The sequence below is a fragment of the Chenopodium album genome, chromosome 18, assembly GCF_948465745.1.
Source record: "Chenopodium album chromosome 18, dcCheAlbu1.1, whole genome shotgun sequence".
NCBI classification, from domain to species: domain Eukaryota; kingdom Viridiplantae; phylum Streptophyta; class Magnoliopsida; order Caryophyllales; family Amaranthaceae; genus Chenopodium; species Chenopodium album.
Genome location: NC_137851.1, coordinates 17,042,727 through 17,054,451, shown reverse-complemented (window position 1 = coordinate 17,054,451; position 11,725 = coordinate 17,042,727).

Below are 11,725 nucleotides of genomic sequence, written 5' to 3'. Positions count from 1 at the left end.
TCTCCCGAGGGACAACAACACCCAAAACATTTGGCTCCGTCTGTGGGGAGAGTACCTCAAGGATGGTTCAAGAGTCTGTACCACCGCCAGACCCCAGCCGTCCTACGGTTGATGGGGAGGTCTTCACAGACCATGAAGACGACCACGATGTGGACGTCGAAACTTTTTTGGCCCCTGACGGATCACTCATTGCCAAGCACATCCGTTCCAGAGACAAGCTGGAACGAGTAAACAACGAAGCCGGTACCAGCAGGTCTGCTGGACCACCGCCTGGTACTACCGGAGGTCAGGCTCCAGTAACCCGAGACGAGCTCATGAAATTCATGACAATTTTCAAGGGTGAGATCAAGGACCTGATCGAAAAGAAGACGGCTGGCTCAAGCAAGAGTCAGTCGGCTAAAAAATCTCCTCGAGCTGCTAGGAAGAAGTCAGTTAGAGACAGGCAGCCTACTCCACATCCCAAGGAGAAGACTATGCCTGCCCTTAACTGGACTAAGATCCTTTTGCCCAGACGGGCACAAGGAAGGTCATCCGTGCAGTTCAGCCGGATGGCAGCAAGAAGACCTTCACCGATGCTCGACATATCATCGAGCAAAATCGGAATCAGCAGCTATCCGAGTCAGCTTCTACATCAAGCTTTCCAGATAGCTTCAAGAACACATCCGCAAGGAATACTCAGTCCTTGCATGAGAGCCATACAGGCGGCAAGTCTGTCCATTCTAGCCCTCAGATGATTGGGAATGCCCCGTATGTGCCTCAGATGGCATACGGGCCATACACCCCTCATTTCATGTAGCTAGCCCTCTTTGGAGGACATGCGACATTCAATGTCCAACCTTTGGACTGGAAACTCCGTCTGCTCAAACTTGGTGAACAAATTTCTGCGTTCACCAAGGAGATAACCGAGGCGGCACAACCGGCCAAGGTTAAGAATGTGTTGGTTGGTGCCTATGATGGTACCTCCAACCCGGAGGACCACCTCATGGCCTACTCCAACCTTATGCACATGCAGGGGTTGGAGGATGCTATGTGGTGCCGATGCTTCCTGGCTACCTTAAAGGGCATAGCCCAACAATGGTTCGACAACTTGCCAGCCGGGTGTATTGACAACTTCAGGAAGCTTGCCTTCCTGTTTGCATCCAACTTCTCAATAAACATCCCTGCCAAGAAAACAAGTCTTGACTTGAGCACCATACGCAGGCAGAGAGAGAAGGTCTTCGCTCCTATGTCATACGGTTCAATCTGGTGAGAATCCAGATTCAGGGGCTGTCTGACGAGGTAGCCTATACAGACTTCTTCAAGGGTCTGAAGGATGGGTCGACCTTTAAGTTTGACCTTGTCCGAAAGAGGGTTTTCACCCTTCAAGAGGCGTTGATAGAGGCGGAGAGCTTTATTCAAGCTACCGACCTTTTCTCGTCCAACCATCAGTCGGACTCTAAGAAGTCTGACAAGAAAAAAGAGAGTCGGTCTTCTCAGCCGGCTTAGAAAGTTGAAGAGAGAAAAAAGAGAAAAGAAGTTTGGGCAGTTGATGAGCCTGATCAGCTAGTGTAGACACCCAAATGTGTCTCCCCAAAACCAAACCCAGTGATGAATACCTTTTACGTCGAATGAATATCGAATGAGGTGAAAGTGTGAAAAGTCAAGTGTTGCGGTTGGTTTTTATTAAAATTCTTTCTTTCTGTTTTCGAAAACAACTCTATTTTATGAAAACAGCCAATCCAGTTTAGTTTGGTCCACGACAAGGGTCCAATAATAGTGTAGTTGGATGGGCTTACAAAGATCTTTCCAACGATATATTATAAGCCCAATTCCGATGAATAATGAGAAAGTTATGGCCAAAATACTAAACTGGGCCCGATTTGATCTTTACTTACGGCCCAATGATCTAGGGGAGGGCCCAATGTTAATTATTATTCCTAAAGTTATTAGAATTAATTATAGTCTTCTAGAATTCTCTAGAGGGTTCTCTTTGATCCTAATAGAATTAGAATTAATAATTATATTTTGATAAAGTTTTATTTGGAATAAAATATTATTTTATGAAAGATACGATTTCAGTTTCATACGGACTTTACAAATCGATTTTGATTCATATGTGGACTCCGTGTTGAAAGTGCGTAGGAATCCAGGCTGTCGCCACGCGACAGCCTGTCGCCACGCGACAGCCTGTCGCCACGCGACAGACCCTGTCGCCTGGCGACAAGGTCGGTTTTGCAGTGACAGAGTGGAGTTTTATTCCTTATCAAATTCTACCTATATCCAGACTGTTTTCTTATAAATAGGGTCCCGAACCTCCGTTTTTAATCATCAAGAATTCTCATCAACAATCATCATCTCTCTAAAGCTAGAAGCTTTCTCTCTCTAGCTTTTCACAAACAACATTCCGCATTCACGAGATCTAGACACACCTAGCCAAGTTCGAAGTTGCCTTCGCCCTAGACGTGAAAGGTTATAATTTCTGAGGGTTTGGTCCCTAATCTCTATTTCAATTATTTGATTTGATTGTTTGATTTTATATTTTCCTTGAAGTTACTAACGCGTGTATTTTGTTATTATAAAGAGATACGAGGCATCCAAGTAAGTACTTTAATTGTTTAATTGATTTTATGATATAGAAATCATGCTTAGATTGTTATTTTGGTTCTTAGTATCATGTTAGGATGCTTTCCTTAGTATGATATTTAGGGTGATTTGCTTATATCAATTATGATTTCTAGGATGCTTCCTATTTTCTTTTCTAATAGCATGTTAGTATCATGTTAGGGCTAAAGCTTTGATTTTTAATGCTTAGTGACATGCTAGGGTTTGTTATCAATCTTGTTAGTATCATGCCTAGGATCTTGCTATTAATATTATGCTTTATCATGAACATGATTATAATTGTTATTTTTATGATTATTATGTTTCTTGATGCTTATTTATTGTTATTGCTTGATCACGCCCTCTCTTGCAGGTTTAATGGGAATTTGTACTTGTAATCACGCTTAATAAGATAATTAATAATCTTGTTTAGGGATAATTTGATTATAATTCAAGTGATCACCAATAATAGTTTTATTTGTGCATTAAGTTCAACCAACATAGATAAACAGGTTTAGGGTTAATCTATTGATTGCATGTTAGTCAGAAAGCGCACATGAATACGAGAAGAATAAAGTAGAGGCCTATTATTAGGGCAGGTTCAATCTCTTTTAGGTTGGATTTGTACCTTCATCCCCAAACCCTATTTGGTTCAAGACCTTTTGGAGTTGACGATCTCATGGATCGTTAAGGGGTGTAACCTTCACCCTGTGAAGGATTTACAAGTTCCTAAAACTTGTTGGCGACTCTTTTGCTCTAGCTTCCTTCCCTTTAGACACCACCATGCTTAAGTGTATAATCACAGTGGGGTTCAAGTTTGGGTTAATGGCTTGAAATATTCCCTACAGTTTTTGGCGACTCCACTGGGGAGGATTTCTATTTTAATTCCTGAAATTTATTTCGGCAATGATTTAGAATGAGTGGATGAGACTCGAAAAGTTCTAAGTATTTCATGTGCGTAATTTTGATTAATATTATTGTCATATGCATAAAAAAAGGTCCTCATTGGATAGACCATCCGAAATGAGTCAAAAACATAGGATTTTTACAAGTAGGAAACTTGAGAAATATCTTTCACAACTAGAGTTGAAATAACGTTGTGAAATCTGGAAAATTCTAAGAACGTAGATACCTGTTGAGGCATGTAGGAACTAGCGCCTAGAAAACAGGATTGTCGCCTGTAAAGTGCTTCTGTCGCTTGGCGACAGGGGCACTTTTGCGGCGACAGTCCCTGTAAACTGGCGCCAAGTTCTTCCAATACCGAGCCAGAACTCTGCCTTCTTGTTTTGACCATTTCTAGCACTGTTGGCTCAATTCTACTTCCTGATTGAGTTTTTCTCACTTTTCTAAAACCCATATGTGTTCTACATATGGACATAACCCTCTGGGGGTTCACGCTCCATCTACCCAATCGAACGCTCCTGGCAACGACGGGTACATCCGAGTTTGTGAATCTACCAAACCATGGAAGCAAGTTTTTAACTTGCGGGGTCCCATCCACTCGCGCCAACCCTTCCAAAGGTAAGGCTTCCGCGCAGTGCATCCGGACTCATAACCATAGACCCTCTTTGACTAACCCATATCCCGAACTTTAGAGAACTAGAGCCATGGTTAGGTTGCAAACTCATTGCATCATGTTGTGACTACTTGACTATTTGTGCATTCTTTGCTTGTGCATACTTTATATGTGCTAACCGTTTGTTTGACTTGTGTTTAAGTCTAGATAAACCAATTAATGACTAAAAAGGACTTTGTCTAATTAATGAATTAATTAATTAATTTGACTAATCAAAGACTAATGAAGTAGTTAATATGACTTAGTACGACTTTAGGCATGTCCTCTTAGAGTAAAATTACTGGAAACAGTCCCAGATTAATGTTCCAGAAATGGCGCAGGAGTTTGGGCTGTGGCGCCACAGTTTACTGCTTGTCGCCTGGCGACAGGTTTGTCGTCTGGCGACAAGATTTAAATTGTGGCGACGGTTCTGTTGTTCCGGCGACAGTCCAGATTCTTACTCGAGTCATCACGACGAGTCTAATTAACCAGTCTGCTAATCAGTTTAACCAATTTGTTAATGGCTTTAGCCATGTTTAAGTCCTTAATTGAGTCTAGGCACCTAGTCCCATGGTCATACATAAGAGTCAAAGCATGTCACCTACACTCACTAGTATTAGCACACACTTTGTATATGTCACCATGACCATGTCTTAGGTTCAAGCATGAGTTGGTTTTTTCCGTCATTTAAGTTGGGGGTACATTCTATTCCTAATTTTTTCATATCTCTCCATCTACATCATCTTTCCATTCTCTACATGCTTTCCCCATGTCACAATATTCATTCTTCCTACCTTTTTCCATCTATTGCATGTTAAATAGAGTTAAGTCGAATAATTAACAACGAATATCCCTTAATTTCCCTTTCCACAGTACTTGGTCAAGGAGAGAAGGACGATTAATCAAAGACAACACCTTTATTCAAATTCAACTTTTTGATAAGCGAATTGGTCGAAAAAGGAAAGCTAAGAAGATAATGGCAAGTCAGGAAGAAGTCAACGAACTCATGGGACAAGTGGCTAACATTGCTGAAATGTTGAAGAATCTGACTCTCCAAATCAATGACCCTGTGAGACAACAGCAAATGGAGCTCATCCAAGAAAATTTGGGCAAATTGTCCAATGACTATAGATTGCAAGGCATTAGCTCACAAAGGGTCTCGGTGGACAAGGATCTTCTTCCGCAGAAGTTCAATGCCAACGACATCCCGAAATTCAAAGCAATGGATAACCCTTATTTTCATTTAAGAGCCTTTGAAACTGTAATGAATATTAAGGGAATAGACAAGAAAGCTTTTCATTCTGTGTTTTCCCTATCTTTAGAAACCGTTTGTCAACAATGGTACTTTTCTCTTGATAAGGAGAAAACCTCTACTTGGGATTCTATTGTAAACGCTTTCATTGATAGATATAAATGTAATATTCAAGTCGAAACTGATTATAGACAACTTGAGATGCTGAGACAAGAGGAGAATGAAGGCTTTACTTCTTTCCTTAATAAGTGGAGGGAAACTTCTGCAAAAATGGTTGAGGTGCCTAGTGAGAAAGAGTCCGTGAGGATGTTCATAAAAAATTTACAAGAAAAGTATTCAAAGCACTTAAAATATCAACACAACTTGAATACTTTCAAGGCCGTCTATGACATAGGCATCGAGATCGAAGATGACCTCGCAAAACAAAAAGCTGCTAACAATAGTAACCACAGTGGCTGGAAAGGAAAGAAGAACGACAATCTTTCTTCTTCCGAAAACGCCCACTCTAGTAACAATGTTAGTACCTTTGATCTCAGTGAAGTCTTAGCCATGGATAACCAAGGATCTAAGAAACAACTAAGGAAAGACTTCACCCCCATTGGGATGAGCTATGATCCTGCTTTCGACCGACTCCATGCCAAGGGACTCATTACTCCCATTGGACCTATTCAAGATCCCGCGCCCGAAAAAAGATTGCCTAGTTGGAACCTCGATTCACAATGTAAGTACCATCAAGGTAGGGGTCATACTACTGAGAGTTGTTGGAAGCTAAAAGAGGCTATCCAACATTTGATCGATAATAACAAGCTTCCCATACCTCCATCTAGCAAGAAGAGCGAGTGATGATAAAGCAAACGAGACAAGACAAGAGGTGAACTTCAACGACAAGATTTCATGACCTCTTTTTCTCTTTTCATTTTTTCTTTTCCCCAATAAGTCTAGCATAAACACTTTTTTCTTTTTCTTTAGATTTACTTTGTAGATTTTTTCTATCTCCCTTTCAATAAAATGAGCATTTTATTTCCTTTCATGTGATCATCACATTGCATTGCATTAAAAAAAAACGTCGAACTAAGCATAAGGTATACCAATGATTTGAGGCACCCCTTGTAGCCACATCATACCACCTTTCACCCTTTAAAAAATAAATCCTTTTTTGATAAACCACTTTGAGCCTCGTCTAACGATAGACTTTTCATTTTTCAACCCATTTATACCTAACCTTGGGATGGGATGGTGTGCAACTTATGCAAATTCAAAATCTTGAGTGACTTCAAAAGATTAAAATAGCAAAATAGAAACAATGAAAGTGTACAAAAGGGCAAGTGTTCCAATGTCTTTGACATGAATATGTCTTTGATATGAACACGTCTCAGATTGCGTTTCTTGTCGAGTGCTCGGTACCGTGCCTGAGAAATATAAATGCCAAGTGAGTGATAGACCGCATGATCGGGATTGCCCACACTCATAAAAATAAAAAGAATGCAAAAGCAAAAAAAAAAAAAAAAAAAAAAAGAAAAAAAGAGTTAAAACACTCAAGCATAAAAATACAAAGATTCAAAAGCAAGGTTGCACACCTTGGGGGCTTATCTAGGGTCTTGAGCCTTTATCCCTTTCTTCTATAACCTTTAGCCTAACCACGTTACAACCCTTAAAAGACCTTTTTAAGGTATACACACTTGTGCGAGGTTCGGCTAGAGCTACGTTCGGCTTGATTCCTAACGGATACGTAGGCAACCTCACATTGGGGTGCGGCCGTAATAAACATGCATTCATATTTACATTGATCATATCAAAGGATCTCCAATGCTCATCCCTATTCATTTAGAGCTAGACTTGGGGGCTTGATCCTTGCATTATTAGCTTACCCAGCCTAAGAGTCACCACCATTGGACTCTTTTCAATATTTTTCCACGCACTTAGCTCTTGCGGCCTAACTTTAGTGTCACTTTAACACACTACACAGATACATGACCAAATAGTCTTTCCCTTTAGGAATCCTTTGTCATGAAATCTTAACACAACGCTGAAGCATGCCTTGTCATGTCAAAATCACTCATCGCTCATCATTGCATCACAAAGTATGAAGTACTTAGCCTCCGTGCCTAAGTTACCCAAATACTTTCATCATTGAGTCAACAATTGAGATAGCCTAGGATGAGTTAATCCTTGCACCTTGAGAGATAATATCAAACAACGTTTGACTAAGCTCATTCAACATGCACCATTGTTATGGGACATTTTGTACAACTGTTGACCGACATTGACATTCAAGACCAAGATATACAAGACCATGTCAAGATAGTTAGTAGTGGTCCCTAAAGTCAAGGAGAAATAATAGGTCAACAAGAATAATTCTTCAATGTTGTTATTACGTATCTACAATCTAAGCAAGTCCAAATTCATTGGAGACCAAGTAAAAGGAATAACCGCTACTCCCACTATTTGAGGATGTGGTTGAGGAAATCATGCAACAACCACCCAAAGTATCTCACAACCACGGTGCTGCTACATTGAAGCTCTATAAATAGGAAAGCCCTCTTCCCATGAAGAAGACACATCCTACGTACATAACCTCCTGCTAAACATACTACTCCTTTATTCCCATGCAATTTCTCCAACCTCCATCCACATGGACCTTCCACTAAAAGTGTCATTGCTCAACTACTATATTTTAATCCCAATACCACTCTCCTAAAAGACCACTACTGCAATGCATTTCCACAATACTACTTAGCCTATTACGCCATATACACCCTGCCGTACTACATACAAAGTCCATACTCCCTGTTTACTTGTAATTAGCTCCTTATATTTCTATAATTATCGTATACATTGTAATTGTAATGTTTGGCTTCATGCCCATATTATAGTGGATTGGTGGCCTCATTGCCACCCGCGGTTTTTACCCACCTTCATTGGGGTTTTCCGCGTCACCATATCGTGCCTCCCCTCTCTTTCTTTATTTCTTCCGTCATTTAATTTCCGCATCCAACATTCCTTATTTTAATTTAGTTGATCCGTAGCCCGTATCCCACATCAAATCCTACTTGACGAAATTTTGCATAAACAACCATCAAAAACTTATTCCTTTTTTGCGTCTTTCTTTTTCGGGAGAAAGTCGGTACCCTCCACAAAAATGACAAAAATTTTTATTTTTCATTTTTCTGCATTTTGAGTCATGTACATATCAAGCTTCATGAGTCAACACTATAAACACACGGGTCATGAGTCACACGTGTCATTTCACTTCGAGTCGAGTCAACCTCGAGTCAATCACAGCGAGTCAAGTTTATACCTTGAGTCGTGTCAAGTCAATGAGTCAAATAACACTAAGTCTTAGGTCAACCCTAAAGAAAGATAAGCAAAGTCCTATAGTCAAATATAAATGCAGGAGCATCCCAGCAAGCAAGAACATTCCCGGATTTTTTCGAAAAACCGCGAATATGACACATGAGATTCTTCCAAGATGAGAGGAGTTACATAGATCAGTAAATTAGAGATGAGGAGCTTTAATTTACAAAAGATTTGAGAAGATAGCACGAGATGGGCGGTCTTCGACAGCGTTCGCTAAGATTGTGGAGGTTGTCACCAAGATTTGAGAAGATAACACGAGATGGGCGGTCTTCGACAGCGTTCGCTAAGATTGTGGAGGTTGTCACCAAGATTTGAAATGATAGCACGAGATGGGCGGTCTTCGACAGCGTTCGCTAAGATTGTGGAGGTTGTCCCCAAGATTTGAGAAGATAGCACGAGATGGGCGGTCTTCGACAACGTTCACTAAGATTGTGGAGGTTATCACCAAAATTTGAGAAGATAACACGAGATGGGCGGTCTTCGACAGCGTTCGCTAAGATTGTGGAGGTTGTCACCAAGATTTGAGAAGATAGCACGAGATGGGCGGTCTTCGACAGCGTTCGCTAAGATTGTGGAGGTTGTCACCAAGATTTGAGAAGATAGCACGAGATGGGCGGTCTTCAACAGCATTCGCTAAGATTGTGGAGGTTGTTACCAAGATTTGAGAAGAACGATTCGTGATGACGCGGTCTTCGACGGCTTTTGCTATGATTGGGAAGGTTGTCGCTATGATTCAAGAAAAAAGCTCGAGATGTAGCAGCAATGATAGACGACGTTCCCTAGGATGTGGAAGATGGTCACAAGCGGAGGAGAATGACTACAAGCAGAGTCATCTTCGATGAAATAGGAGGCAGCTACAAGCAGAGCGGTCTTCAACAAATGCAACAAACCGGTTACTTCAGAGACGTGTGCTCGACGGTGCAAGATACGCGTTTCTTAACTCTTTTATCTGTTTTAACTAACGCTAGTTTGCAGGTACCGGTGTTACAAGAATGATTTAGGATCGCCAAACGTTCTGAATCATTCTCCGTCCCTATCGTTACTTTGACTTTTGTTTTCGAAACTTGCGTTTCTCCAAACTTAGTCAAAGTGGGGGCTTCTGTAGACACCCAAATGTGTCTCCCCAAAACCAAACCCAGTGATGAATACCTTTTGTGTCAAATGATTATCGAATGAGGTGAAAGTGTGAAAAGTCAAGTGTTGCGGTTGGTTTTTATTAAAATTCTTTCTTTCTGTTTTCGAAAACAACTCTATTTTATGAAAACAGCCAATCCAGTTTAGTTTGGTCCACGACAAGGGTCCAATAATAGTGTAGTTGGATGGGCTTGCAAAGATCTTTCCAACGATATATTATAAGCCCAATTCCGATGAATAATGAGAAAGTTATGGCCAAAATACTAAACTGGGCCCGATTTGATCTTTACTTACGGCCCAATGATCTAGGGGAGGGCCCAATGTTAATTATTATTCCTAAAGTTATTAGAATTAATTATAGTCTTCTAGAATTCTCTAGAGGGTTCTCTTTGATCCTAATAGAATTAGAATTAATAATTATATTTTGATAAAGTTTTATTTGGAATAAAATATTATTTTATGAAAGATACGATTTCAGTTTCATACGGACTTTACAAATCGATTTTGATTCATATGTGGACTCCGTGTTGAAAGTGCGTAGGAATCCAGGCTGTCGCCACGCGACAGCCTGTCGCCACGCGACAGACCCTGTCGCCTGGCGACAAGGTCGGTTTTGCAGTGACAGAGTGGAGTTTTATTCCTTATCAAATTCTACCTATATCCAGACTGTTTTCTTATAAATAGGGTCCCGAACCTCCGTTTTTAATCATCAAGAATTCTCATCAACAATCATCATCTCTCTAAAGCTAGAAGCTTTCTCTGAGGGTTTGGTCCCTAATCTCTATTTCAATTATTTGATTTGATTGTTTGATTTTATATTTTCCTTGAAGTTACTAACGCGTGTATTTCGTTATTAGAAAGAGATACGAGGCATCCAAGTAAGTACTTTAATTGGTTAATTGATTTTATGATATAGAAATCATGCTTAGATTGTTATTTTGGTTCCTAGTATCATGTTAGGATGCTTTCCTTATTATGATATTTAGGGTGATTTTCTTATATCAATTATGATTTCTAGGATGCTTCCTATTTTCTTTTCTAATAGCATGTTAGTATCATGTTAGGGCTAAAGCTTTGATTTTTAATGCTTAGTGACATGCTAGGGTTTGTTATTAATCTTGTTAGTATCATGCCTAGGATCTTGCTATTAATATTATGCTTTATCATGAACATGATTATAATTGTTATTTTTATGATTATTATGTTTCTTGATGCTTATTTATTGTTATTACTTGATCACGCCCTCTCTTGCAGGTTTAATGGGAATTTGTACTTGTAATCACGCTTAATAAGATAATTAATAATCTTGTTTAGGGATAATTTGATTATAATTCAAGTGATCACCAATAATAGTTTTATTTGTGCATTAAGTTCAACCAACATAGATAAACAGGTTTAGGGTTAATCTATTGATTGCAAGTTAGTCAGAAAGCGCACATGAATACGAGAAGAATAAAGTAGAGGCCTATTATTAGGGCAGGTTCAATCTCTTTTAGGTTGGATTTGTACCTTCATCCCCAAACCCTATTTGGTTCAAGACCTTTTGGAGTTGACGATCTCATGGATCGTTAAGGGGTGTAACCTTCACCCTGTGAACGGTTTACAAGTTCCTAAAACTTGTTGGCGACTCTTTTGCTCTAGCTTCCTTCCCTTTGGACGCCACCATGCTTAAGTGTATGATCACAGTGGGGTTCAAGTTTGGGTTAATGGCTTGAAATATTCCCTACAGCCAGCCAAAAAGAAAAAGAAAGAATTCAAGCTATACGTCTCTCGGTACGAATTCAATAAAGACTGCCACTCCATATTCATGGAGATAAAGGACCGACTGACCATTGAGAAGCCGAATT